A 22,811-nucleotide genomic window follows, 5' to 3' on the forward strand; every position below is an offset into this window, starting at 1 on the left:
TGATGCTTTCCCAAGCTGTACTCGCTGGCATTTAGGCATCAAATATTTGCCTGTCGATGCCTGCACAAGTGAGTTTTGAATACGTCTAATTGCAAGCATGTTGGATGATATCTCTGAGGTTTTCACACTTGTTCTGCATATTCTGAGCCGCTGCTGATACAGCAGAATAGAAGTAGGGTGAAGACTTGAGAGAAACTTTCCTCTAACAGTAGAAAGCACCAAGGTAGTTTCTGTAGTGTAGTGGTCATCACGTTTGCCTAACACGCGAAAGGTCCCCGGTTCGAGACCGGGCAGAAACACTGTGCATTGGATGCTTTTTTTGTGCACACTCTAAAACCTTATTATCTCAATGCAAGTTTAAGAAGAGGTGGTCTTTGAACACAGTGAGCCGCGAGAATTTTTTTTAACCTTTGCAGACGAAACAAAGTTATCTCCATCGATCATCTGGGGGTTGTTCTTGGGCCTATTTTTATTTTGTGTGAGCTATGTTGTATTGTTGGGGCCTTTACACCTGTGACATTGCTGTGAACGTTGTAAGTGGAAACGTTGGCAGGTGCAGACAGAAAAGTCAGAACTAAGCACACCCTGAGCCGTCAGGATGGCCGAGTGGTCTAAGGCGCCAGACTCAAGAGAGCTTGATCTTCAGTGATGCTGAGCCTTCTGGTCTCCTCATGGAGGCGTGGGTTCAAATCCCACTTCTGACAGTTCCCTTTTACACCCTTAAGTCTTCCTAATGTTTGCAGTGCATTCCCCAGACACACCACAATATTTACAGGAACCTGTAATAAATAAAGAGAAATCCACCAGGCTGGGCCCTCAATCACAATTCCATGTATTTCTGAAAGGGACACCTCAGGCACACCTTCCATTACATTTGCACTCCATCACAGTAACTGCCATGCTGGGTTTCGAAATAAGCAGTTGATCCCATCATTTGTTGTGAGGCTCTCCTGCCACCTTTTGGGCAGAGAAGGCACTGTCACTGCAACAACACAGGCAGACATGTTCAACAGGGCTTCCTGGTTATGTGGGAGGAGCAGATTGCCAATGGTCCCCCCTTGCAAATTCTAATTTACATAAGGAAGACAGAGAGGTAGCTGGGAGTAGGCACTACACACGGACATTGCACTCCCTCTTGTGATTTGCAGCCAATTCTAGATTGAGGCAGGAGGAAAGGAGGAGACTCGCTCAACAATGGCCATACTGGGAAGTCAGCCACTCTGGGTCTCCCAGGTGAATGTTTCAGGCCTGTGAGCCACTCATATAAATCTCGCCTGATCTCGCCTGATCGAGCGCTGAGCGAGCGCGTTTGAATCCAAATATCAAACACCTCTTTCTCAGGCGCAAGAAATGGTGGGCCCTTCATTGCTTCTGGTGTGGAAGTCTATGGAGCAAGGGTCCAGGACTTGCAGAGGAGTACAAGTGCCAGAAAGTGCTTGCTGTTCTCATCTGTGCCTTTTTACTGCTCACTGGCCGATAGGAGATTGGCTGCCCCCTTCCTTGCTGGAGTGAAAAAACAACAACTTGAGAGAAAACATGACTTTGTGTGGCTCACTTATAGGGAGACGAGCCAAATAGCCCTGCTGTTTTCAGAAAGACGCTTCAGTAATTGTTCAAAATGTCTCCTGGCCACTCTGGCTCGTTGGTCTAGGGGTATGATTCTCGCTTTGGGTGCGAGAGGTCCCGGGTTCAAATCCCGGACGAGCCCATCCTGTGGAATTTTTCAGGCTGCTTGTCATATAGGAGCCTTTCTTCTTTTCAATGCTATAAGACGCTGTGTATGTCGAGAAGGTTCCTTACCCTGCACGCTATTTTCCACTTTTGACATGATAAAGGAGTGCAGGACTTCGTTGCAACTGCTTTTCTGGGCTGGACCAGCAGTGTAGGAACATTACATGCAAAGTGTTTTTCTAGTGTCATTTCAGGATATGGTTTCAAAATCGCCTCATGGGAAAAAAGTGGTCCTCATTCCAAAGAAAGAGAGACCGGGTAAGGAGAGCCCAACTTTGAGCTTCAAGGACGTTGGCCCTTAGTCTGTGCATTCCAACCCAATACATGCCAACAAGATTCCTGAGGTAGTGTCTGTTTCTGTAGTGTAGTGGTTATCACATTCGCCTTACACGCGAAAGGTCCCTGGTTCGGGACCGGGCAGAAACAGCAGCTTGCTGTTTTTCACAGTGTTTGCATTTACTGGCTCACTTTATAGGAAAGCTGAGATAATAGAGGCTGTCTATTCCTCACCAGCCTGACGTAGTGTGCTCCAGAGATCTCAGTGACAGCACGAAAAGAGAAGTGACGATAGCTTGCGCCATTCGCTTGCTCGCACTTTGCTCTGTAGGGTGGGCCTACTTCATGAAAGCAAGGCATGAGAGAAGAAATGCTTCTCTTGTCCTCACCACGAGCAGACACTTAAAGCAAACAAACTGTCTGAAGGACAGAGGCTTTTTAATTTCTTGTTTGATGACGGTCATGGAAAAGACAGCAATCATATTGCAGAACAGAGCAGCATGTACTGGCTAGCTGCCACTAACCCCTGGAGCCGTGTCAGAGGTGACTCTTGTGTGGCTCGTTGGTCTAGGGGTATGATTCTCGCTTAGGGTGCGAGAGGTCCCGGGTTCAAATCCCAGACGAGCCTTTTTTAGAGGTAAACATACAAACCCTACTAAAAATGCACTATGCCTGACTATTTCTCGTTATACTGGGTGCATTGTTGCACAACATATTTCTAACCTCAGAAGAAAAATGGATCACCATGCTTTATCTGCCTACCTGCTTAGTCTCAGTGTGTCCCAGGTGATGCTTTCCCAAGCTGTACTCGCTGGCATTTAGGCATCAGATATTTGCCTGTCGATGCCTGCACAAGTGAGTTTTGAATACGTCTAATTGCAAGCATGTTGGATGATATCTCTGAGGTTTTCACACTTGTTCTGCACATTCTGAGCCGCTGCTGATACAGCAGAATAGAAGTAGGGTGAAGACTTGAGAGAAACTTTCCTCTAACAGTAGAAACCACCAAGGTAGTTTCTGTAGTGTAGTGGTCATCACGTTCGCCTAACACGCGAAAGGTCCCCGGTTCGAGACCGGGCAGAAACACTGTGCATTGGATTCTTTTTTTGTGCACACTCTAAAACCTTATTATCTCAATGCAAGTTTAAGAAGAGGTGGTCTTTGAACACAGTGAGCCGCGAGAATTTTTTTTTACCTTTGCAGACGAAACAAAGTTATCTCCATCGATCATCTGGGGGATGTTCTGGGGCCTATTTTTATTTTGTTTAAGCTATGTTGTATTGTTGGGGCCTTTACACCTGTGACATTGCTGTGAACGTTGTAAGTGGAAACGTTGGCAGGTGCAGACAGAAAAGTCAGAACTAAGCACACCCTGAGCCGTCAGGATGGCCGAGTGGTCTAAGGCGCCAGACTCAAGAGAGCTTGATCTTCAGTGATGCTGAGCCTTCTGGTCTCCTCATGGAGGCGTGGGTTCAAATCCCACTTCTGACAGTTCCCTTTTACACCCTTAAGTCTTCCTAATTTTTGCAGTGCATTCCCCAGACAGACCACAATATTTACAGGAACCTGTAATAAATAAAGAGAAATCCACCAGGCTGGGCCCTCAATCACAATTCCATGTATTTCTGAAAGGGACACCTCAGGCACACCTTCCATTACATTTGCACTCCATCACAGTAACTGCCATGCTGGGTTTCGAAATAAGCAGTTGATCCCATCATTTGTTGTGAGGCTCTCCTGCCACCTTTTGGGCAGAGAAGGCACTGTCCCTGCAACAACACAGGCAGACATGTTCAACAGGGCTTCCTGGTTATGTGGGAGGAGCAGATTGCCAATGGTCCCCCCTTGCAAATTCTAATTTACATAAGGAAGACAGAGAGGTAGCTGGGAGTAGGCACTACACACGGACATTGCACTCCCTCTTGTGATTTGCAGCCAATTCTAGATTGAGGCAGGAGGAAAGGAGGAGACTCGCTCAACAATGGCCATACTGGGAAGTCAGCCACTCTGGGTCTCCCAGGTGAATGTTTCAGGCCTGTGAGCCACTCATATAAATCTCGCCTGATCGAGCGCTGAGCGAGCGCGTTTGAATCCAAATATCAAACACCTCTTTCTCAGGCGCAAGAAATGGTGGGCCCTTCATTGCTTCTGGTGTGGAAGTCTATGGAGCAAGGGTCCAGGACTTGCAGAGGAGTACAAGTGCCAGAAAGTGCTTGCTGTTCTCATCTGTGCCTTTTTACTGCTCACTGGCCGATAGGAGATTGGCTGCCCCCTTCCTTGCTGGAGTGAAAAAACAACAACTTGAGAGAAAACATGACTTTGTGTGGCTCACTTATAGGGAGACGAGCCAAATAGCCCTGCTGTTTTCAGAAAGACGCTTCAGTAATTGTTCAAAATGTCTCCTGGCCACTCTGGCTCGTTGGTCTAGGGGTATGATTCTCGCTTTGGGTGCGAGAGGTCCCGGGTTCAAATCCCGGACGAGCCCATCCTGTGGAATTTTTCAGGCTGCTTGTCATATAGGAGCCTTTCTTCTTTTCAATGCTATAAGACGCTGTGTATGTCGAGAAGGTTCCTTACCCTGCACGCTATTTTCCACTTTTGACATGATAAAGGAGTGCAGGACTTCGTTGCAACTGCTTTTCTGGGCTGGACCAGCAGTGTAGGAACATTACATGCAAAGTGTTTTTCTAGTGTCATTTCAGGATATGGTTTCAAAATCGCCTCATGGGAAAAAAGTGGTCCTCATTCCAAAGAAAGAGAGACCGGGTAAGGAGAGCCCAACTTTGAGCTTCAAGGACGTTGGCCCTTAGTCTGTGCATTCCAACCCAATACATGCCAACAAGATTCCTGAGGTAGTGTCTGTTTCTGTAGTGTAGTGGTTATCACATTCGCCTTACACGCGAAAGGTCCCTGGTTCGAGACCGGGCAGAAACAGCAGCTTGCTGTTTTTCACAGTGTTTGCATTTACTGGCTCACTTTATAGGAAAGCTGAGATAATAGAGGCTGTCTATTCCTCACCAGCCTGACGGAGTGTGCTCCAGAGATCTCAGTGACAGCTCGAAAAGAGAAGTGACGATAGCTTGCGCCATTCGCTTGCTCGCACTTTGCTCTGTAGGGTGGGCCTACTTCATGAAAGCAAGGCATGAGAGAAGAAATGCTTCTCTTGTCCTCACCACGAGCAGACACTTAAAGCAAACAAACTGTCTGAAGGACAGAGGCTTTTTAATTTCTTGCTTGATGACGGTCATGGAAAAGACAGCAATCGTATTGCAGAACAGAGCAGCATGTACTGGCTAGCTGCCACTAACCCCTGGAGCCGTGTCAGAGGTGACTCTTGTGTGGCTCGTTGGTCTAGGGGTATGATTCTCGCTTAGGGTGCGAGAGGTCCCGGGTTCAAATCCCAGACGAGCCCTTTTTAGAGGTAAACATACAAACCCTACTAAAAATGCACTATGCCTGACTATTTCTCGTTATACTGGGTGCATTGTTGCACAACATATTTCTAACCTCAGAAGAAAAATGGATCACCATGCTTTATCTGCCTACCTGCTTAGTCTCAGTGTGTCCCAGGTGATGCTTTCCCAAGCTGTACTCGCTGGCATTTAGGCATCAGATATTTGCCTGTCGATGCCTGCACAAGTGAGTTTTGAATACGTCTAATTGCAAGCATGTTGGATGATATCTCTGAGGTTTTCACACTTGTTCTGCACATTCTGAGCCGCTGCTGATACAGCAGAATAGAAGTAGGGTGAAGACTTGAGAGAAACTTTCCTCTAACAGTAGAAACCACCAAGGTAGTTTCTGTAGTGTAGTGGTCATCACGTTCGCCTAACACGCGAAAGGTCCCCGGTTCGAGACCGGGCAGAAACACTGTGCATTGGATTCTTTTTTTGTGCACACTCTAAAACCTTATTATCTCAATGCAAGTTTAAGAAGAGGTGGTCTTTGAACACAGTGAGCCGCGAGAATTTTTTTTTACCTTTGCAGACGAAACAAAGTTATCTCCATCGATCATCTGGGGGATGTTCTGGGGCCTATTTTTATTTTGTTTAAGCTATGTTGTATTGTTGGGGCCTTTACACCTGTGACATTGCTGTGAACGTTGTAAGTGGAAACGTTGGCAGGTGCAGACAGAAAAGTCAGAACTAAGCACACCCTGAGCCGTCAGGATGGCCGAGTGGTCTAAGGCGCCAGACTCAAGAGAGCTTGATCTTCAGTGATGCTGAGCCTTCTGGTCTCCTCATGGAGGCGTGGGTTCAAATCCCACTTCTGACAGTTCCCTTTTACACCCTTAAGTCTTCCTAATTTTTGCAGTGCATTCCCCAGACACACCACAATATTTACAGGAACCTGTAATAAATAAAGAGAAATCCACCAGGCTGGGCCCTCAATCACAATTCCATGTATTTCTGAAAGGGACACCTCAGGCACACCTTCCATTACATTTGCACTCCATCACAGTAACTGCCATGCTGGGTTTCGAAATAAGCAGTTGATCCCATCATTTGTTGTGAGGCTCTCCTGCCACCTTTTGGGCAGAGAAGGCACTGTCACTGCAACAACACAGGCAGACATGTTCAACAGGGCTTCCTGGTTATGTGGGAGGAGCAGATTGCCAATGGTCCCCCCTTGCAAATTCTAATTTACATAAGGAAGACAGAGAGGTAGCTGGGAGTAGGCACTACACACGGACATTGCACTCCCTCTTGTGATTTGCAGCCAATTCTAGATTGAGGCAGGAGGAAAGGAGGAGACTCGCCCAACAATGGCCATACTGGGAAGTCAGCCACTCTGGGTCTCCCAGGTGAATGTTTCAGGCCTGTGAGCCACTCATATAAATCTCGCCTGATCTCGCCTGATCGAGCGCTGAGCGAGCGCGTTTGAATCCAAATATCAAACACCTCTTTCTCAGGCGCAAGAAATGGTGGGCCCTTCATTGCTTCTGGTGTGGAAGTCTATGGAGCAAGGGTCCAGGACTTGCAGAGGAGTACAAGTGCCAGAAAGTGCTTGCTGTTCTCATCTGTGCCTTTTTACTGCTCACTGGCCGATAGGAGATTGGCTGCCCCCTTCCTTGCTGGAGTGAAAAAACAACAACTTGAGAGAAAACATGACTTTGTGTGGCTCACTTATAGGGAGACGAGCCAAATAGCCCTGCTGTTTTCAGAAAGACGCTTCAGTAGTTGTTCAAAATGTCTCCTGGCCACTCTGGCTCGTTGGTCTAGGGGTATGATTCTCGCTTTGGGTGCGAGAGGTCCCGGGTTCAAATCCCGGACGAGCCCATCCTGTGGAATTTTTCAGGCTGCTTGTCATATAGGAGCCTTTCTTCTTTTCAATGCTATAAGACGCTGTGTATGTCGAGAAGGTTCCTTACCCTGCACGCTATTTTCCACTTTTGACATGATAAAGGAGTGCAGGACTTCGTTGCAACTGCTTTTCTGGGCTGGACCAGCAGTGTAGGAACATTACATGCAAAGTGTTTTTCTAGTGTCATTTCAGGATATGGTTTCAAAATCGCCTCATGGGAAAAAAGTGGTCCTCATTCCAAAGAAAGAGAGACCGGGTAAGGAGAGCCCAACTTTGAGCTTCAAGGACGTTGGCCCTTAGTCTGTGCATTCCAACCCAATACATGCCAACAAGATTCCTGAGGTAGTGTCTGTTTCTGTAGTGTAGTGGTTATCACATTCGCCTTACACGCGAAAGGTCCCTGGTTCGAGACCGGGCAGAAACAGCAGCTTGCTGTTTTTCACAGTGTTTGCATTTACTGGCTCACTTTATAGGAAAGCTGAGATAATAGAGGCTGTCTATTCCTCACCAGCCTGACGTAGTGTGCTCCAGAGATCTCAGTGACAGCTCGAAAAGAGAAGTGACGATAGCTTGCGCCATTTGCTTGCTCGCACTTTGCTCTGTAGGGTGGGCCTACTTCATGAAAGCAAGGCATGAGAGAAGAAATGCTTCTCTTGTCCTCACCACGAGCAGACACTTAAAGCAAACAAACTGTCTGAAGGACAGAGGCTTTTTAATTTCTTGTTTGATGACGGTCATGGAAAAGACAGCAATCATATTGCAGAACAGAGCAGCATGTACTGGCTAGCTGCCACTAACCCCTGGAGCCATGTCAGAGGTGACTCTTGTGTGGCTCGTTGGTCTAGGGGTATGATTCTCGCTTAGGGTGCGAGAGGTCCCGGGTTCAAATCCCAGACGAGCCCTTTTTAGAGGTAAACATACAAACCCTACTAAAAATGCACTATGCCTGACTATTTCTCGTTATACTGGGTGCATTGTTGCACAACATATTTCTAACCTCAGAAGAAAAATGGATCACCATGCTTTATCTGCCTACCTGCTTAGTCTCAGTGTGTCCCAGGTGATGCTTTCCCAAGCTGTACTCGCTGGCATTTAGGCATCAGATATTTGCCTGTCGATGCCTGCACAAGTGAGTTTTGAATACGTCTAATTGCAAGCATGTTGGATGATATCTCTGAGGTTTTCACACTTGTTCTGCACATTCTGAGCCGCTGCTGATACAGCAGAATAGAAGTAGGGTGAAGACTTGAGAGAAACTTTCCTCTAACAGTAGAAACCACCAAGGTAGTTTCTGTAGTGTAGTGGTCATCACGTTCGCCTAACACGCGAAAGGTCCCCGGTTCGAGACCGGGCAAAAACACTGTGCATTGGATTCTTTTTTTGTGCACACTCTAAAACCTTATTATCTCAATGCAAGTTTAAGAAGAGGTGGTCTTTGAACACAGTGAGCCGCGAGAATTTTTTTTTACCTTTGCAGACGAAACAAAGTTATCTCCATCGATCATCTGGGGGATGTTCTGGGGCCTATTTTTATTTTGTTTAAGCTATGTTGTATTGTTGGGGCCTTTACACCTGTGACATTGCTGTGAACGTTGTAAGTGGAAACGTTGGCAGGTGCAGACAGAAAAGTCAGAACTAAGCACACCCTGAGCCGTCAGGATGGCCAAGTGGTCTAAGGCGCCAGACTCAAGAGAGCTTGATCTTCAGTGATGCTGAGCCTTCTGGTCTCCTCATGGAGGCGTGGGTTCAAATCCCACTTCTGACAGTTCCCTTTTACACCCTTAAGTCTTCCTAATTTTTGCAGTGCATTCCCCAGACACACCACAATATTTACAGGAACCTGTAATAAATAAAGAGAAATCCACCAGGCTGGGCCCTCAATCACAATTCCATGTATTTCTGAAAGGGACACCTCAGGCACACCTTCCATTACATTTGCACTCCATCACAGTAACTGCCATGCTGGGTTTCGAAATAAGCAGTTGATCCCATCATTTGTTGTGAGGCTCTCCTGCCACCTTTTGGGCAGAGAAGGCACTGTCACTGCAACAACACAGGCAGACATGTTCAACAGGGCTTCCTGGTTATGTGGGAGGAGCAGATTGCCAATGGTCCCCCCTTGCAAATTCTAATTTACATAAGGAAGACAGAGAGGTATCTGGGAGTAGGCACTACACACGGACATTGCACTCCCTCTTGTGATTTGCAGCCAATTCTAGATTGAGGCAGGAGGAAAGGAGGAGACTCGCCCAACAATGGCCATACTGGGAAGTCAGCCACTCTGGGTCTCCCAGGTGAATGTTTCAGGCCTGTGAGCCACTCATATAAATCTCGCCTGATCTTGCCTGATCGAGCGCTGAGCGAGCGCGTTTGAATCCAAATATCAAACACCTCTTTCTCAGGCGCAAGAAATGGTGGGCCCTTCATTGCTTCTGGTGTGGAAGTCTATGGAGCAAGGGTCCAGGACTTGCAGAGGAGTACAAGTGCCAGAAAGTGCTTGCTGTTCTCATCTGTGCCTTTTTACTGCTCACTGGCCGATAGGAGATTGGCTGCCCCCTTCCTTGCTGGAGTGAAAAAACAACAACTTGAGAGAAAACATGACTTTGTGTGGCTCACTTATAGGGAGACGAGCCAAATAGCCCTGCTGTTTTCAGAAAGACGCTTCAGTAATTGTTCAAAATGTCTCCTGGCCACTCTGGCTCGTTGGTCTAGGGGTATGATTCTCGCTTTGGGTGCGAGAGGTCCCGGGTTCAAATCCCGGACGAGCCCATCCTGTGGAATTTTTCAGGCTGCTTGTCATATAGGAGCCTTTCTTCTTTTCAATGCTATAAGACGCTGTGTATGTCGAGAAGGTTCCTTACCCTGCACGCTATTTTCCACTTTTGACATGATAAAGGAGTGCAGGACTTCGTTGCAACTGCTTTTCTGGGCTGGACCAGCAGTGTAGGAACATTACATGCAAAGTGTTTTTCTAGTGTCATTTCAGGATATGGTTTCAAAATCGCCTCATGGGAAAAAAGTGGTCCTCATTCCAAAGAAAGAGAGACCGGGTAAGGAGAGCCCAACTTTGAGCTTCAAGGACGTTGGCCCTTAGTCTGTGCATTCCAACCCAATACATGCCAACAAGATTCCTGAGGTAGTGTCTGTTTCTGTAGTGTAGTGGTTATCACATTCGCCTTACACGCGAAAGGTCCCTGGTTCGAGACCGGGCAGAAACAGCAGCTTGCTGTTTTTCACAGTGTTTGCATTTACTGGCTCACTTTATAGGAAAGCTGAGATAATAGAGGCTGTCTATTCCTCACCAGCCTGACGTAGTGTGCTCCAGAGATCTCAGTGACAGCTCGAAAAGAGAAGTGACGATAGCTTGCGCCATTCGCTTGCTCGCACTTTGCTCTGTAGGGTGGGCCTACTTCATGAAAGCAAGGCATGAGAGAAGAAATGCTTCTCTTGTCCTCACCACGAGCAGACACTTAAAGCAAACAAACTGTCTGAAGGACAGAGGCTTTTTAATTTCTTGTTTGATGACGGTCATGGAAAAGACAGCAATCATATTGCAGAACAGAGCAGCATGTACTGGCTAGCTGCCACTAACCCCTGGAGCCGTGTCAGAGGTGACTCTTGTGTGGCTCGTTGGTCTAGGGGTATGATTCTCGCTTAGGGTGCGAGAGGTCCCGGGTTCAAATCCCAGACGAGCCCTTTTTAGAGGTAAACATACAAACCCTACTAAAAATGCACTATGCCTGACTATTTCTCGTTATACTGGGTGCATTGTTGCACAACATATTTCTAACCTCAGAAGAAAAATGGATCACCATGCTTTATCTGCCTACCTGCTTAGTCTCAGTGTGTCCCAGGTGATGCTTTCCCAAGCTGTACTCGCTGGCATTTAGGCATCAGATATTTGCCTGTCGATGCCTGCACAAGTGAGTTTTGAATACGTCTAATTGCAAGCATGTTGGATGATATCTCTGAGGTTTTCACACTTGTTCTGCACATTCTGAGCCGCTGCTGATACAGCAGAATAGAAGTAGGGTGAAGACTTGAGAGAAACTTTCCTCTAACAGTAGAAACCACCAAGGTAGTTTCTGTAGTGTAGTGGTCATCACGTTCGCCTAACACGCGAAAGGTCCCCGGTTCGAGACCGGGCAAAAACACTGTGCATTGGATTCTTTTTTTGTGCACACTCTAAAACCTTATTATCTCAATGCAAGTTTAAGAAGAGGTGGTCTTTGAACACAGTGAGCCGCGAGAATTTTTTTTTACCTTTGCAGACGAAACAAAGTTATCTCCATCGATCATCTGGGGGATGTTCTGGGGCCTATTTTTATTTTGTTTAAGCTATGTTGTATTGTTGGGGCCTTTACACCTGTGACATTGCTGTGAACGTTGTAAGTGGAAACGTTGGCAGGTGCAGACAGAAAAGTCAGAACTAAGCACACCCTGAGCCGTCAGGATGGCCGAGTGGTCTAAGGCGCCAGACTCAAGAGAGCTTGATCTTCAGTGATGCTGAGCCTTCTGGTCTCCTCATGGAGGCGTGGGTTCAATTCCACTTCTGACAGTTCCCTTTTACACCCTTAAGTCTTCCTAATTTTTGCAGTGCATTCCCCAGACACACCACAATATTTACAGGAACCTGTAATAAATAAAGAGAAATCCACCAGGCTGGGCCCTCAATCACAATTCCATGTATTTCTGAAAGGGACACCTCAGGCACACCTTCCATTACATTTGCACTCCATCACAGTAACTGCCATGCTGGGTTTCGAAATAAGCAGTTGATCCCATCATTTGTTGTGAGGCTCTCCTGCCACCTTTTGGGCAGAGAAGGCACTGTCACTGCAACAACACAGGCAGACATGTTCAACAGGGCTTCCTGGTTATGTGGGAGGAGCAGATTGCCAATGGTCCCCCCTTGCACATTCTAATTTACATAAGGAAGACAGAGAGGTATCTGGGAGTAGGCACTACACACGGACATTGCACTCCCTCTTGTGATTTGCAGCCAATTCTAGATTGAGGCAGGAGGAAAGGAGGAGACTCGCCCAACAATGGCCATACTGGGAAGTCAGCCACTCTGGGTCTCCCAGGTGAATGTTTCAGGCCTGTGAGCCACTCATATAAATCTCGCCTGATCTTGCCTGATCGAGCGCTGAGCGAGCGCGTTTGAATCCAAATATCAAACACCTCTTTCTCAGGCGCAAGAAATGGTGGGCCCTTCATTGCTTCTGGTGTGGAAGTCTATGGAGCAAGGGTCCAGGACTTGCAGAGGAGTACAAGTGCCAGAAAGTGCTTGCTGTTCTCATCTGTGCCTTTTTACTGCTCACTGGCCGATAGGAGATTGGCTGCCCCCTTCCTTGCTGGAGTGAAAAAACAACAACTTGAGAGAAAACATGACTTTGTGTGGCTCACTTATAGGGAGACGAGCCAAATAGCCCTGCTGTTTTCAGAAAGACGCTTCAGTAATTGTTCAAAATGTCTCCTGGCCACTCTGGCTCGTTGGTCTAGGGGTATGATTCTCGCTTTGGGTGCGAGAGGTCCCGGGTTCAAATCCCGGACGAGCCCATCCTGTGGAATTTTTCAGGCTGCTTGTCATATAGGAGCCTTTCTTCTTTTCAATGCTATAAGACGCTGTGTATGTCGAGAAGGTTCCTTACCCTGCATGCTATTTTCCACTTTTGACATGATAAAGGAGTGCAGGACTTCGTTGCAACTGCTTTTCTGGGCTGGACCAGCAGTGTAGGAACATTACATGCAAAGTGTTTTTCTAGTGTCATTTCAGGATATGGTTTCAAAATCGCCTCATGGGAAAAAAGTGGTCCTCATTCCAAAGAAAGAGAGACCGGGTAAGGAGAGCCCAACTTTGAGCTTCAAGGACGTTGGCCCTTAGTCTGTGCATTCCAACCCAATACATGCCAACAAGATTCCTGAGGTAGTGTCTGTTTCTGTAGTGTAGTGGTTATCACATTCGCCTTACACGCGAAAGGTCCCTGGTTCGAGACCGGGCAGAAACAGCAGCTTGCTGTTTTTCACAGTGTTTGCATTTACTGGCTCACTTTATAGGAAAGCTGAGATAATAGAGGCTGTCTATTCCTCACCAGCCTGACGTAGTGTGCTCCAGAGATCTCAGTGACAGCTCGAAAAGAGAAGTGACGATAGCTTGCGCCATTCGCTTGCTCGCACTTTGCTCTGTAGGGTGGGCCTACTTCATGAAAGCAAGGCATGAGAGAAGAAATGCTTCTCTTGTCCTCACCACGAGCAGACACTTAAAGCAAACAAACTGTCTGAAGGACAGAGGCTTTTTAATTTCTTGTTTGATGACGGTCATGGAAAAGACAGCAATCATATTGCAGAACAGAGCAGCATGTACTGGCTAGCTGCCACTAACCCCTGGAGCCGTGTCAGAGGTGACTCTTGTGTGGCTCGTTGGTCTAGGGGTATGATTCTCGCTTAGGGTGCGAGAGGTCCCGGGTTCAAATCCCAGACGAGCCCTTTTTAGAGGTAAACATACAAACCCTACTAAAAATGCACTATGCCTGACTATTTCTCGTTATACTGGGTGCATTGTTGCACAACATATTTCTAACCTCAGAAGAAAAATGGATCACCATGCTTTATCTGCCTACCTGCTTAGTCTCAGTGTGTCCCAGGTGATGCGTTCCCAAGCTGTACTCGCTGGCATTTAGGCATCAGATATTTGCCTGTCGATGCCTGCACAAGTGAGTTTTGAATACGTCTAATTGCAAGCATGTTGGATGATATCTCTGAGGTTTTCACACTTGTTCTGCACATTCTGAGCCGCTGCTGATACAGCAGAATAGAAGTAGGGTGAAGACTTGAGAGAAACTTTCCTCTAACAATAGAAACCACCAAGGTAGTTTCTGTAGTGTAGTAGTCATCAGGTTCGCCTAACACGCGAAAGGTCCCCGGTTCGAGACCGGGCAGAAACACTGTGCATTGGATTCTTTTTTTGTGCACACTCTAAAACCTTATTATCTCAATGCAAGTTTAAGAAGAGGTGGTCTTTGAACACAGTGAGCCGCGAGAATTTTTTTTTACCTTTGCAGACGAAACAAAGTTATCTCCATCGATCATCTGGGGGATGTTCTGGGGCCTATTTTTATTTTGTTTAAGCTATGTTGTATTGTTGGGGCCTTTACACCTGTGACATTGCTGTGAACGTTGTAAGTGGAAACGTTGGCAGGTGCAGACAGAAAAGTCAGAACTAAGCACACCCTGAGCCGTCAGGATGGCCGAGTGGTCTAAGGCGCCAGACTCAAGAGAGCTTGATCTTCAGTGATGCTGAGCCTTCTGGTCTCCTCATGGAGGCGTGGGTTCAAATCCCACTTCTGACAGTTCCCTTTTACACCCTTAAGTCTTCCTAATTTTTGCAGTGCATTCCCCAGACACACCACAATATTTACAGGAACCTGTAATAAATAAAGAGAAATCCACCAGGCTGGGCCCTCAATCACAATTCCATGTATTTCTGAAAGGGACACCTCAGGCACACCTTCCATTACATTTGCACTCCATCACAGTAACTGCCATGCTGGGTTTCGAAATAAGCAGTTGATCCCATCATTTGTTGTGAGGCTCTCCTGCCACCTTTTGGGCAGAGAAGGCACTGTCCCTGCAACAACACAGGCAGACATGTTCAACAGGGCTTCCTGGTTATGTGGGAGGAGCAGATTGCCAATGGTCCCCCCTTGCAAATTCTAATTTACATAAGGAAGACAGAGAGGTAGCTGGGAGTAGGCACTACACACGGACATTGCACTCCCTCTTGTGATTTGCAGCCAATTCTAGATTGAGGCAGGAGGAAAGGAGGAGACTCGCCCAACAATGGCCATACTGGGAAGTCAGCCACTCTGGGTCTCCCAGGTGAATGTTTCAGGCCTGTGAGCCACTTATATAAATCTCGCCTGATCTCGCCTGATCGAGCGCTGAGCGAGCGCGTTTGAATCCAAATATCAAACACCTCTTTCTCAGGCTCAAGAAATGGTGGGCCCTTCATTGCTTCTGGTGTGGAAGTCTATGGAGCAAGGGTCCAGGACTTGCAGAGGAGTACAAGTGCCAGAAAGTGCTTGCTGTTCTCATCTGTGCCTTTTTACTGCTCACCGGCCGATAGGAGATTGGCTGCCCCCTTCCTTGCTGGAGTGAAAAAACAACAACTTGAGAGAAAACATGACTTTGTGTGGCTCACTTATAGGGAGACGAGCCAAATAGCCCTGCTGTTTTCAGAAAGACGCTTCAGTAGTTGTTCAAAATGTCTCCTGGCCACTCTGGCTCGTTGGTCTAGGGGTATGATTCTCGCTTTGGGTGCGAGAGGTCCCGGGTTCAAATCCCGGACGAGCCCATCCTGTGGAATTTTTCAGGCTGCTTGTCATATAGGAGCCTTTCTTCTTTTCAATGCTATAAGACGCTGTGTATGTCGAGATGGTTCCTTACCCTGCACGCTATTTTCCACTTTTGACATGATAAAGGAGTGCAGGACTTCGTTGCAACTGCTTTTCTGGGCTGGACCAGCAGTGTAGGAACATTACATGCAAAGTGTTTTTCTAGTGTCATTTCAGGATATGGTTTCAAAATCGCCTCATGGGAAAAAAGTGGTCCTCATTCCAAAGAAAGAGAGACCGGGTAAGGAGAGCCCAACTTTGAGCTTCAAGGACGTTGGCCCTTAGTCTGTGCATTCCAACCCAATACATGCCAACAAGATTCCTGAGGTAGTGTCTGTTTCTGTAGTGAAGTGGTTATCACATTCGCCTTACACGCGAAAGGTCCCTGGTTCGAGACCGGGCAGAAACAGCAGCTTGCTGTTTTTCACAGTGTTTGCATTTACTGGCTCACTTTATAGGAAAGCTGAGATAATAGAGGCTGTCTATTCCTCACCAGCCTGACGTAGTGTGCTCCAGAGATCTCAGTGACAGCTCGAAAAGAGAAGTGACGATAGCTTGCGCCATTCGCTTGCTCGCACTTTGCTCTGTAGGGTGGGCCTACTTCATGAAAGCAAGGCATGAGAGAAGAAATGCTTCTCTTGTCCTCACCACGAGCAGACACTTAAAGCAAACAAACTGTCTGAAGGACAGAGGCTTTTTAATTTCTTGTTTGATGACGGTCATGGAAAAGACAGCAATCATATTGCAGAACAGAGCAGCATGTACTGGCTAGCTGCCACTAACCCCTGGAGCCGTGTCAGAGGTGACTCTTGCGTGGCTCGTTGGTCTAGGGGTATGATTCTCGCTTAGGGTGCGAGAGGTCCCGGGTTCAAATCCCGGACGAGCCCTTTTTAGAGGTAAACATACAAACCCTACTAAAAAAGCACTATGACTATTTCTCGTTATACTGGGTGCATTGTTGCACAACATATTTCTAACCTCAGAAGAAAAATGGATCACCATGCTTTATCTGCCTACCTGCTTAGTCTCAGTGTGTCCCAGGTGATGCTTTCCCAAGCTGTACTCGCTGGCATTTAGGCATCAGATATTTGCCTGTCGATGCCTGCACAAGTGAGTTTTGAATACGTCTAATTGCAAGCATGTTGGATGATATCTCTGAGGTTTTCACACTTGTTCTGCACATTCTGAGCCGCTGCTGATACAGCAGAATAGAAGTAGGGTGAAGACTTGAGAGAAACTTTCCTCTAACAGTAGAAAGCACCAAGGTAGTTTCTGTAGTGTAGTGGTCATCACGTTCGCCTAACACGCGAAAGGTCCCCGGTTCGAGACGGGGCAGAAACACTGTGCATTGGATGCTTTTTTTGTGCACACTCTAAAACCTTATTATCTCAATGCAAGTTTAAGAAGAGGTGGTCTTTGAACACAGTGAGCAGCGAGAATTTTTTTTTACCTTTGCAGACGAAACAAAGTTATCTCCATCGATCATCTGGGGGTTGTTCTTGGGCCTATTTTTATTTTGTGTGAGCTATGTTGTATTGTTGGGGCCTTTACACCTGTGACATTTCTGTGAACGTTGTAAGTGGAAACGTTGGCAGGTGCAGACAGAAAAGTCAGAACTAAGCACACCCTGAGCCGTCAGGATGGCCGAGTGGTCTAAGGCGCCAGACTCAAGAGAGCTTGATCTTCAGTGATGCTGAGCCTTCTGGTCTCCTCATGGAGGCGTGGGTTCAAATCCCACTTCTGACAGGTCCCTTTTACACCCTTAAGTCTTCCTAATTTTTGCAGTGCATTCCCCACACACACCACAATATTTGCGGGAACCTGTAGTAAATAAAGAGAAATCCACCAGGCTGGGCCCTCAATCACAATTCCATGTATTTCTGAAAGTGACACCTCAGGCACACCTTCCATTACATTTGCAATCCATCACAGTAACTGCCTTGCTGGGTTTCGAAATAAGCAGTTGATCCCATCATTTGTTGTGAGGCTCTCCTGCCACCTTTTTGGCAGAGAAGGCACTGTCCCTGCAACAACACAGGCAGACATGTTCAACAGGGCTTCCTGGTTATGTGGGAGGAGCAGATTGCCAATGGTCCCCCCTTGAAAATTCTAATTTACATAAGGAAGACAGAGAGGTAGCTGGTAGTAGGCACTACACACGGACATTGCACTCCCTCTTGTGATTTGCAGCCAATTCTAGATTGAGGCAGGAGGAAAGGAGGAGACTCGCCCAACAATGGCCATACTGGGAAGTCAGCCACTCTGGGTCTCCCAGGTGAATGTTTCAGGCCTGTGAGCCACTCATATAAATCTCGCCTGATCTCGCCTGATCGAGCGCTGAGCGAGCGCGTTTGAATCCAAATATCAAACACCTCTTTCTCAGGCGCAAGAAATGGTGGGCCCTTCATTGCTTCTGGTGTGGAAGTCTATGGAGCAAGGGTCCAGGACTTGCAGAGGAGTACAAGTGCCAGAAAGTGCTTGCTGTTCTCATCTGTGCCTTTTTACTGCTCACTGGCCGATAGGAGATTGGCTGCCCCCTTCATTGCTGGAGTGAAAAAACAACAACTTGAGAGAAAACATGACTTTGTGTGGCTCACTTATAGGGAGACGAGCCAAATAGCCCTGCTGTTTTCTGAAAGACGCTTCAGTAATTGTTCAAAATGTCTCCTGGCCACTCAGGCTCGTTGGTCTAGGGGTATGATTCTCGCTTCGGGTGCGAGAGGTCCCGGGTTCAAATCCCGGACGAGCCCATCCTGTGGAAGTTTTCAGGCTGCTTGTCATATAGGAGCCTTTCTTCTTTTCAATGCTATAAGACGCTGTGTATGTCGAGAAGGTTCCTTACCCTGCACGCTATTTTCCACTTTTGACATGATAAAGGAGTGCAGGACTTCCTTGCAACTGCTTTTCTGGGCTGGACCAGCAGTTTAGGAACATTACATGCAAAGAGTTTTTCTAGTGTCATTTCAGGATATGGTTTCAAAATCGCCTCTTGGGGAAAAAAGTGGTCCTCATTCCTGTCTTCCAAAGAAAGAGAGACCGGGTAAGGAGAGCCCAACTTTGAGCTTCAAGGACGTTGGCCCTTAGTCTGTGCGTTCCAACCCAATACACGCCAACAAGATTCCTGAGGTAGTGTCTGTTTCTGTAGTGTAGTGGTTATCACGTTCGCCTTACACGCGAAAGGTCCCTGGTTCGAGACCGGGCAGAAATGCAGCTTGCTGTTTTTCACAGTGTTTGCATTTACTGGCTCACTTTATAGAAAAGCTGAGATAATAGAGGCTGTCTATTCCTCACCAGCCTGACGTAGTGTGCTCCAGAGATCTCAGTGACAGCTCGAAAAGAGAAGTGACGATAGCTTGCGCCATTCGCTTGCTCGCACTTTGCTCTGTAGGGTGGGCCTACTTCATGAAAGCAAGGCATGAGAGAAGAAATGCTTCTCTTGTCCTCACCACGAGCAGACACTTAAAGCAAACAAACTGTCTGAAGGACAGAGGCTTTTTAATTTCTTGTTTGATGACGGTCATGGAAAAGACAGCAATCATATTGCAGAACAGAGCAGCATGTACTGGCTAGCTGCCACTAACCCCTGGAGCCGTGTCAGAGGTGACTCTTGCGTGGCTCGTTGGTCTAGGGGTATGATTCTCGCTTAGGGTGCGAGAGGTCCCGGGTTCAAATCCCGGACGAGCCCTTTTTAGAGGTAAACATACAAACCCTACTAAAAAAGCACTATGCCTGACTATTTCTCGTTATACTGGGTGCATTGTTGCACAACATATTTCTAACCTCAGAAGAAAAATGGATCACCATGCTTTATCTGCCTACCTGCTTAGTCTCAGTGTGTCCCAGGTGATGCTTTCCCAAGCTGTACTCGCTGGCATTTAGGCATCAAATATTTGCCTCTCGATGCCTGCACAAGTGAGTTTTGAATACGTCTAATTGCAAGCATGTTGGATGATATCTCTGAGGTTTTCACACTTGTTCTGCATATTCTGAGCCGCTGCTGATACAGCAGAATAGAAGTAGGGTGAAGACTTGAGAGAAACTTTCCTCTAACAGTAGAAAGCACCAAGGTAGTTTCTGTAGTGTAGTGGTCATCACGTTCGCCTAACACGCGAAAGGTCCCCGGTTCGAGACCGGGCAGAAACACTGTGCATTGGATGCTTTTTTTGTGCACACTCTAAAACCTTATTATCTCAATGCAAGTTTAAGAAGAGGTGGTCTTTGAACACAGTGAGCCGCGAGAATTTTTTTTAACCTTTGCAGACGAAACAAAGTTATCTCCATCGATCATCTGGGGGTTGTTCTTGGGCCTATTTTTATTTTGTGTGAGCTATGTTGTATTGTTGGGGCCTTTACACCTGTGACATTGCTGTGAACGTTGTAAGTGGAAACGTTGGCAGGTGCAGACAGAAAAGTCAGAACTAAGCACACCCTGAGCCGTCAGGATGGCCGAGTGGTCTAAGGCGCCAGACTCAAGAGAGCTTGATCTTCAGTGATGCTGAGCCTTCTGGTCTCCTCATGGAGGCGTGGGTTCAAATCCCACTTCTGACAGTTCCCTTTTACACCCTTAAGTCTTCCTAATGTTTGCAGTGCATTCCCCAGACACACCACAATATTTACAGGAACCTGTAATAAATAAAGAGAAATCCACCAGGCTTGGCCCTCAATCACAATTCCATGTATTTCTGAAAGGGACACCTCAGGCACACCTTCCATTACATTTGCACTCCATCACAGTAACTGCCATGCTGGGTTTCGAAATAAGCAGTTGATCCCATCATTTGTTGTGAGGCTCTCCTGCCACCTTTTGGGCAGAGAAGGCACTGTCACTGCAACAACACAGGCAGACATGTTCAACAGGGCTTCCTGGTTATGTGGGAGGAGCAGATTGCCAATGGTCCCCCCTTGCAAATTCTAATTTACATAAGGAAGACAGAGAGGTAGCTGGGAGTAGGCACTACACACGGACATTGCACTCCCTCTTGTGATTTGCAGCCAATTCTAGATTGAGGCAGGAGGAAAGGAGGAGACTCGCTCAACAATGGCCATACTGGGAAGTCAGCCACTCTGGGTCTCCCAGGTGAATGTTTCAGGCCTGTGAGCCACTCATATAAATCTCGCCTGATCTCGCCTGATCGAGCGCTGAGCGAGCGCGTTTGAATCCAAATATCAAACACCTCTTTCTCAGGCGCAAGAAATGATGGGCCCTTCATTGCTTCTGGTGTGGAAGTCTATGGAGCAAGGGTCCAGGACTTGCAGAGGAGTACAAGTGCCAGAAAGTGCTTGCTGTTCTCATCTGTGCCTTTTTACTGCTCACTGGCCGATAGGAGATTGGCTGCCCCCTTCCTTGCTGGAGTGAAAAAACAACAACTTGAGAGAAAACATGACTTTGTGTGGCTCACTTATAGGGAGACGAGCCAAATAGCCCTGCTGTTTTCAGAAAGACGCTTCAGTAATTGTTCAAAATGTCTCCTGGCCACTCTGGCTCGTTGGTCTAGGGGTATGATTCTCGCTTTGGGTGCGAGAGGTCCCGGGTTCAAATCCCGGACGAGCCCATCCTGTGGAATTTTTCAGGCTGCTTGTCATATAGGAGCCTTTCTTCTTTTCAATGCTATAAGACGCTGTGTATGTCGAGAAGGTTCCTTACCCTGCACGCTATTTTCCACTTTTGACATGATAAAGGAGTGCAGGACTTCGTTGCAACTGCTTTTCTGGGCTGGACCAGCAGTGTAGGAACATTACATGCAAAGTGTTTTTCTAGTGTCATTTCAGGATATGGTTTCAAAATCGCCTCATGGGAAAAAAGTGGTCCTCATTCCAAAGAAAGAGAGACCGGGTAAGGAGAGCCCAACTTTGAGCTTCAAGGACGTTGGCCCTTAGTCTGTGCATTCCAACCCAATACATGCCAACAAGATTCCTGAGGTAGTGTCTGTTTCTGTAGTGTAGTGGTTATCACATTCGCCTTACACGCGAAAGGTCCCTGGTTCGGGACCGGGCAGAAACAGCAGCTTGCTGTTTTTCACAGTGTTTGCATTTACTGGCTCACTTTATAGGAAAGCTGAGATAATAGAGGCTGTCTATTCCTCACCAGCCTGACGTAGTGTGCTCCAGAGATCTCAGTGACAGCACGAAAAGAGAAGTGACGATAGCTTGCGCCATTCGCTTGCTCGCACTTTGCTCTGTAGGGTGGGCCTACTTCATGAAAGCAAGGCATGAGAGAAGAAATGCTTCTCTTGTCCTCACCACGAGCAGACACTTAAAGCAAACAAACTGTCTGAAGGACAGAGGCTTTTTAATTTCTTGTTTGATGACGGTCATGGAAAAGACAGCAATCATATTGCAGAACAGAGCAGCATGTACTGGCTAGCTGCCACTAACCCCTGGAGCCGTGTCAGAGGTGACTCTTGTGTGGCTCGTTGGTCTAGGGGTATGATTCTCGCTTAGGGTGCGAGAGGTCCCGGGTTCAAATCCCAGACGAGCCCTTTTTAGAGGTAAACATACAAACCCTACTAAAAATGCACTATGCCTGACTATTTCTCGTTATACTGGGTGCATTGTTGCACAACATATTTCTAACCTCAGAAGAAAAATGGATCACCATGCTTTATCTGCCTACCTGCTTAGTCTCAGTGTGTCCCAGGTGATGCTTTCCCAAGCTGTACTCGCTGGCATTTAGGCATCAGATATTTGCCTGTCGATGCCTGCACAAGTGAGTTTTGAATACGTCTAATTGCAAGCATGTTGGATGATATCTCTGAGGTTTTCACACTTGTTCTGCACATTCTGAGCCGCTGCTGATACAGCAGAATAGAAGTAGGGTGAAGACTTGAGAGAAACTTTCCTCTAACAGTAGAAACCACCAAGGTAGTTTCTGTAGTGTAGTGGTCATCACGTTCGCCTAACACGCGAAAGGTCCCCGGTTCGAGACCGGGCAGAAACACTGTGCATTGGATTCTTTTTTTGTGCACACTCTAAAACCTTATTATCTCAATGCAAGTTTAAGAAGAGGTGGTCTTTGAACACAGTGAGCCGCGAGAATTTTTTTTTACCTTTGCAGACGAAACAAAGTTATCTCCATCGATCATCTGGGGGATGTTCTGGGGCCTA

General features: G+C 47.1%; 41 non-coding genes across 41 annotated transcripts; all 41 read left to right on the forward strand.

Annotated features, from left to right (window-relative positions):
- The first annotated feature begins 226 nt into the window (after positions 1-226).
- On the forward strand, positions 227-299 carry TRNAV-AAC (transfer RNA valine (anticodon AAC)). The gene has a single exon. It is a non-coding gene; the product is annotated as a tRNA-Val (tRNA).
- A 293-nt stretch (positions 300-592) lies between these two features.
- TRNAL-CAA (transfer RNA leucine (anticodon CAA)) lies at positions 593-704 on the forward strand. Its single transcript has 2 exons — positions 593-630; positions 659-704. It is a non-coding gene; the product is annotated as a tRNA-Leu (tRNA).
- Positions 705-1,636: 932 nt separating this feature from the next.
- Positions 1,637-1,708, forward strand: TRNAP-UGG (transfer RNA proline (anticodon UGG)). The gene has a single exon. It is a non-coding gene; the product is annotated as a tRNA-Pro (tRNA).
- Positions 1,709-2,084: 376 nt separating this feature from the next.
- On the forward strand, positions 2,085-2,157 carry TRNAV-UAC (transfer RNA valine (anticodon UAC)). The gene has a single exon. It is a non-coding gene; the product is annotated as a tRNA-Val (tRNA).
- Positions 2,158-2,563: 406 nt separating this feature from the next.
- Positions 2,564-2,635, forward strand: TRNAP-AGG (transfer RNA proline (anticodon AGG)). The gene has a single exon. It is a non-coding gene; the product is annotated as a tRNA-Pro (tRNA).
- Positions 2,636-3,020: 385 nt separating this feature from the next.
- On the forward strand, positions 3,021-3,093 carry TRNAV-AAC (transfer RNA valine (anticodon AAC)). Its single transcript has one exon. It is a non-coding gene; the product is annotated as a tRNA-Val (tRNA).
- A 293-nt stretch (positions 3,094-3,386) lies between these two features.
- Positions 3,387-3,498, forward strand: TRNAL-CAA (transfer RNA leucine (anticodon CAA)). Its single transcript has 2 exons — positions 3,387-3,424; positions 3,453-3,498. It is a non-coding gene; the product is annotated as a tRNA-Leu (tRNA).
- A 922-nt stretch (positions 3,499-4,420) lies between these two features.
- Positions 4,421-4,492, forward strand: TRNAP-UGG (transfer RNA proline (anticodon UGG)). Its single transcript has one exon. It is a non-coding gene; the product is annotated as a tRNA-Pro (tRNA).
- A 376-nt stretch (positions 4,493-4,868) lies between these two features.
- TRNAV-UAC (transfer RNA valine (anticodon UAC)) lies at positions 4,869-4,941 on the forward strand. The gene has a single exon. It is a non-coding gene; the product is annotated as a tRNA-Val (tRNA).
- A 406-nt stretch (positions 4,942-5,347) lies between these two features.
- Positions 5,348-5,419, forward strand: TRNAP-AGG (transfer RNA proline (anticodon AGG)). Its single transcript has one exon. It is a non-coding gene; the product is annotated as a tRNA-Pro (tRNA).
- A 385-nt stretch (positions 5,420-5,804) lies between these two features.
- On the forward strand, positions 5,805-5,877 carry TRNAV-AAC (transfer RNA valine (anticodon AAC)). The gene has a single exon. It is a non-coding gene; the product is annotated as a tRNA-Val (tRNA).
- A 293-nt stretch (positions 5,878-6,170) lies between these two features.
- TRNAL-CAA (transfer RNA leucine (anticodon CAA)) lies at positions 6,171-6,282 on the forward strand. Its single transcript has 2 exons — positions 6,171-6,208; positions 6,237-6,282. It is a non-coding gene; the product is annotated as a tRNA-Leu (tRNA).
- Positions 6,283-7,214: 932 nt separating this feature from the next.
- On the forward strand, positions 7,215-7,286 carry TRNAP-UGG (transfer RNA proline (anticodon UGG)). Its single transcript has one exon. It is a non-coding gene; the product is annotated as a tRNA-Pro (tRNA).
- A 376-nt stretch (positions 7,287-7,662) lies between these two features.
- On the forward strand, positions 7,663-7,735 carry TRNAV-UAC (transfer RNA valine (anticodon UAC)). Its single transcript has one exon. It is a non-coding gene; the product is annotated as a tRNA-Val (tRNA).
- Positions 7,736-8,141: 406 nt separating this feature from the next.
- TRNAP-AGG (transfer RNA proline (anticodon AGG)) lies at positions 8,142-8,213 on the forward strand. The gene has a single exon. It is a non-coding gene; the product is annotated as a tRNA-Pro (tRNA).
- Positions 8,214-8,598: 385 nt separating this feature from the next.
- TRNAV-AAC (transfer RNA valine (anticodon AAC)) lies at positions 8,599-8,671 on the forward strand. Its single transcript has one exon. It is a non-coding gene; the product is annotated as a tRNA-Val (tRNA).
- Positions 8,672-8,964: 293 nt separating this feature from the next.
- On the forward strand, positions 8,965-9,076 carry TRNAL-CAA (transfer RNA leucine (anticodon CAA)). Its single transcript has 2 exons — positions 8,965-9,002; positions 9,031-9,076. It is a non-coding gene; the product is annotated as a tRNA-Leu (tRNA).
- A 932-nt stretch (positions 9,077-10,008) lies between these two features.
- TRNAP-UGG (transfer RNA proline (anticodon UGG)) lies at positions 10,009-10,080 on the forward strand. The gene has a single exon. It is a non-coding gene; the product is annotated as a tRNA-Pro (tRNA).
- A 376-nt stretch (positions 10,081-10,456) lies between these two features.
- TRNAV-UAC (transfer RNA valine (anticodon UAC)) lies at positions 10,457-10,529 on the forward strand. Its single transcript has one exon. It is a non-coding gene; the product is annotated as a tRNA-Val (tRNA).
- A 406-nt stretch (positions 10,530-10,935) lies between these two features.
- Positions 10,936-11,007, forward strand: TRNAP-AGG (transfer RNA proline (anticodon AGG)). Its single transcript has one exon. It is a non-coding gene; the product is annotated as a tRNA-Pro (tRNA).
- A 385-nt stretch (positions 11,008-11,392) lies between these two features.
- Positions 11,393-11,465, forward strand: TRNAV-AAC (transfer RNA valine (anticodon AAC)). The gene has a single exon. It is a non-coding gene; the product is annotated as a tRNA-Val (tRNA).
- A 293-nt stretch (positions 11,466-11,758) lies between these two features.
- On the forward strand, positions 11,759-11,869 carry TRNAL-CAA (transfer RNA leucine (anticodon CAA)). Its single transcript has 2 exons — positions 11,759-11,796; positions 11,825-11,869. It is a non-coding gene; the product is annotated as a tRNA-Leu (tRNA).
- Positions 11,870-12,801: 932 nt separating this feature from the next.
- Positions 12,802-12,873, forward strand: TRNAP-UGG (transfer RNA proline (anticodon UGG)). The gene has a single exon. It is a non-coding gene; the product is annotated as a tRNA-Pro (tRNA).
- A 376-nt stretch (positions 12,874-13,249) lies between these two features.
- On the forward strand, positions 13,250-13,322 carry TRNAV-UAC (transfer RNA valine (anticodon UAC)). Its single transcript has one exon. It is a non-coding gene; the product is annotated as a tRNA-Val (tRNA).
- Positions 13,323-13,728: 406 nt separating this feature from the next.
- Positions 13,729-13,800, forward strand: TRNAP-AGG (transfer RNA proline (anticodon AGG)). Its single transcript has one exon. It is a non-coding gene; the product is annotated as a tRNA-Pro (tRNA).
- A 385-nt stretch (positions 13,801-14,185) lies between these two features.
- On the forward strand, positions 14,186-14,258 carry TRNAV-AAC (transfer RNA valine (anticodon AAC)). Its single transcript has one exon. It is a non-coding gene; the product is annotated as a tRNA-Val (tRNA).
- Positions 14,259-14,551: 293 nt separating this feature from the next.
- Positions 14,552-14,663, forward strand: TRNAL-CAA (transfer RNA leucine (anticodon CAA)). Its single transcript has 2 exons — positions 14,552-14,589; positions 14,618-14,663. It is a non-coding gene; the product is annotated as a tRNA-Leu (tRNA).
- A 932-nt stretch (positions 14,664-15,595) lies between these two features.
- On the forward strand, positions 15,596-15,667 carry TRNAP-UGG (transfer RNA proline (anticodon UGG)). The gene has a single exon. It is a non-coding gene; the product is annotated as a tRNA-Pro (tRNA).
- Positions 15,668-16,043: 376 nt separating this feature from the next.
- Positions 16,044-16,116, forward strand: TRNAV-UAC (transfer RNA valine (anticodon UAC)). Its single transcript has one exon. It is a non-coding gene; the product is annotated as a tRNA-Val (tRNA).
- A 406-nt stretch (positions 16,117-16,522) lies between these two features.
- TRNAP-AGG (transfer RNA proline (anticodon AGG)) lies at positions 16,523-16,594 on the forward strand. The gene has a single exon. It is a non-coding gene; the product is annotated as a tRNA-Pro (tRNA).
- Positions 16,595-16,975: 381 nt separating this feature from the next.
- TRNAV-AAC (transfer RNA valine (anticodon AAC)) lies at positions 16,976-17,048 on the forward strand. Its single transcript has one exon. It is a non-coding gene; the product is annotated as a tRNA-Val (tRNA).
- Positions 17,049-17,341: 293 nt separating this feature from the next.
- TRNAL-CAA (transfer RNA leucine (anticodon CAA)) lies at positions 17,342-17,453 on the forward strand. Its single transcript has 2 exons — positions 17,342-17,379; positions 17,408-17,453. It is a non-coding gene; the product is annotated as a tRNA-Leu (tRNA).
- A 932-nt stretch (positions 17,454-18,385) lies between these two features.
- TRNAP-CGG (transfer RNA proline (anticodon CGG)) lies at positions 18,386-18,457 on the forward strand. Its single transcript has one exon. It is a non-coding gene; the product is annotated as a tRNA-Pro (tRNA).
- Positions 18,458-18,842: 385 nt separating this feature from the next.
- Positions 18,843-18,915, forward strand: TRNAV-UAC (transfer RNA valine (anticodon UAC)). Its single transcript has one exon. It is a non-coding gene; the product is annotated as a tRNA-Val (tRNA).
- Positions 18,916-19,320: 405 nt separating this feature from the next.
- Positions 19,321-19,392, forward strand: TRNAP-AGG (transfer RNA proline (anticodon AGG)). The gene has a single exon. It is a non-coding gene; the product is annotated as a tRNA-Pro (tRNA).
- A 385-nt stretch (positions 19,393-19,777) lies between these two features.
- TRNAV-AAC (transfer RNA valine (anticodon AAC)) lies at positions 19,778-19,850 on the forward strand. The gene has a single exon. It is a non-coding gene; the product is annotated as a tRNA-Val (tRNA).
- Positions 19,851-20,143: 293 nt separating this feature from the next.
- On the forward strand, positions 20,144-20,255 carry TRNAL-CAA (transfer RNA leucine (anticodon CAA)). The gene is made up of 2 exons: positions 20,144-20,181; positions 20,210-20,255. It is a non-coding gene; the product is annotated as a tRNA-Leu (tRNA).
- A 932-nt stretch (positions 20,256-21,187) lies between these two features.
- Positions 21,188-21,259, forward strand: TRNAP-UGG (transfer RNA proline (anticodon UGG)). The gene has a single exon. It is a non-coding gene; the product is annotated as a tRNA-Pro (tRNA).
- Positions 21,260-21,635: 376 nt separating this feature from the next.
- Positions 21,636-21,708, forward strand: TRNAV-UAC (transfer RNA valine (anticodon UAC)). Its single transcript has one exon. It is a non-coding gene; the product is annotated as a tRNA-Val (tRNA).
- Positions 21,709-22,114: 406 nt separating this feature from the next.
- TRNAP-AGG (transfer RNA proline (anticodon AGG)) lies at positions 22,115-22,186 on the forward strand. The gene has a single exon. It is a non-coding gene; the product is annotated as a tRNA-Pro (tRNA).
- Positions 22,187-22,571: 385 nt separating this feature from the next.
- On the forward strand, positions 22,572-22,644 carry TRNAV-AAC (transfer RNA valine (anticodon AAC)). The gene has a single exon. It is a non-coding gene; the product is annotated as a tRNA-Val (tRNA).
- The last annotated feature ends 167 nt before the right edge of the window (positions 22,645-22,811 follow it).

The sequence above is a fragment of the Lissotriton vulgaris genome, chromosome 10, assembly GCF_964263255.1.
Source record: "Lissotriton vulgaris chromosome 10, aLisVul1.2, whole genome shotgun sequence".
Taxonomy (NCBI): domain Eukaryota; kingdom Metazoa; phylum Chordata; class Amphibia; order Caudata; family Salamandridae; genus Lissotriton; species Lissotriton vulgaris.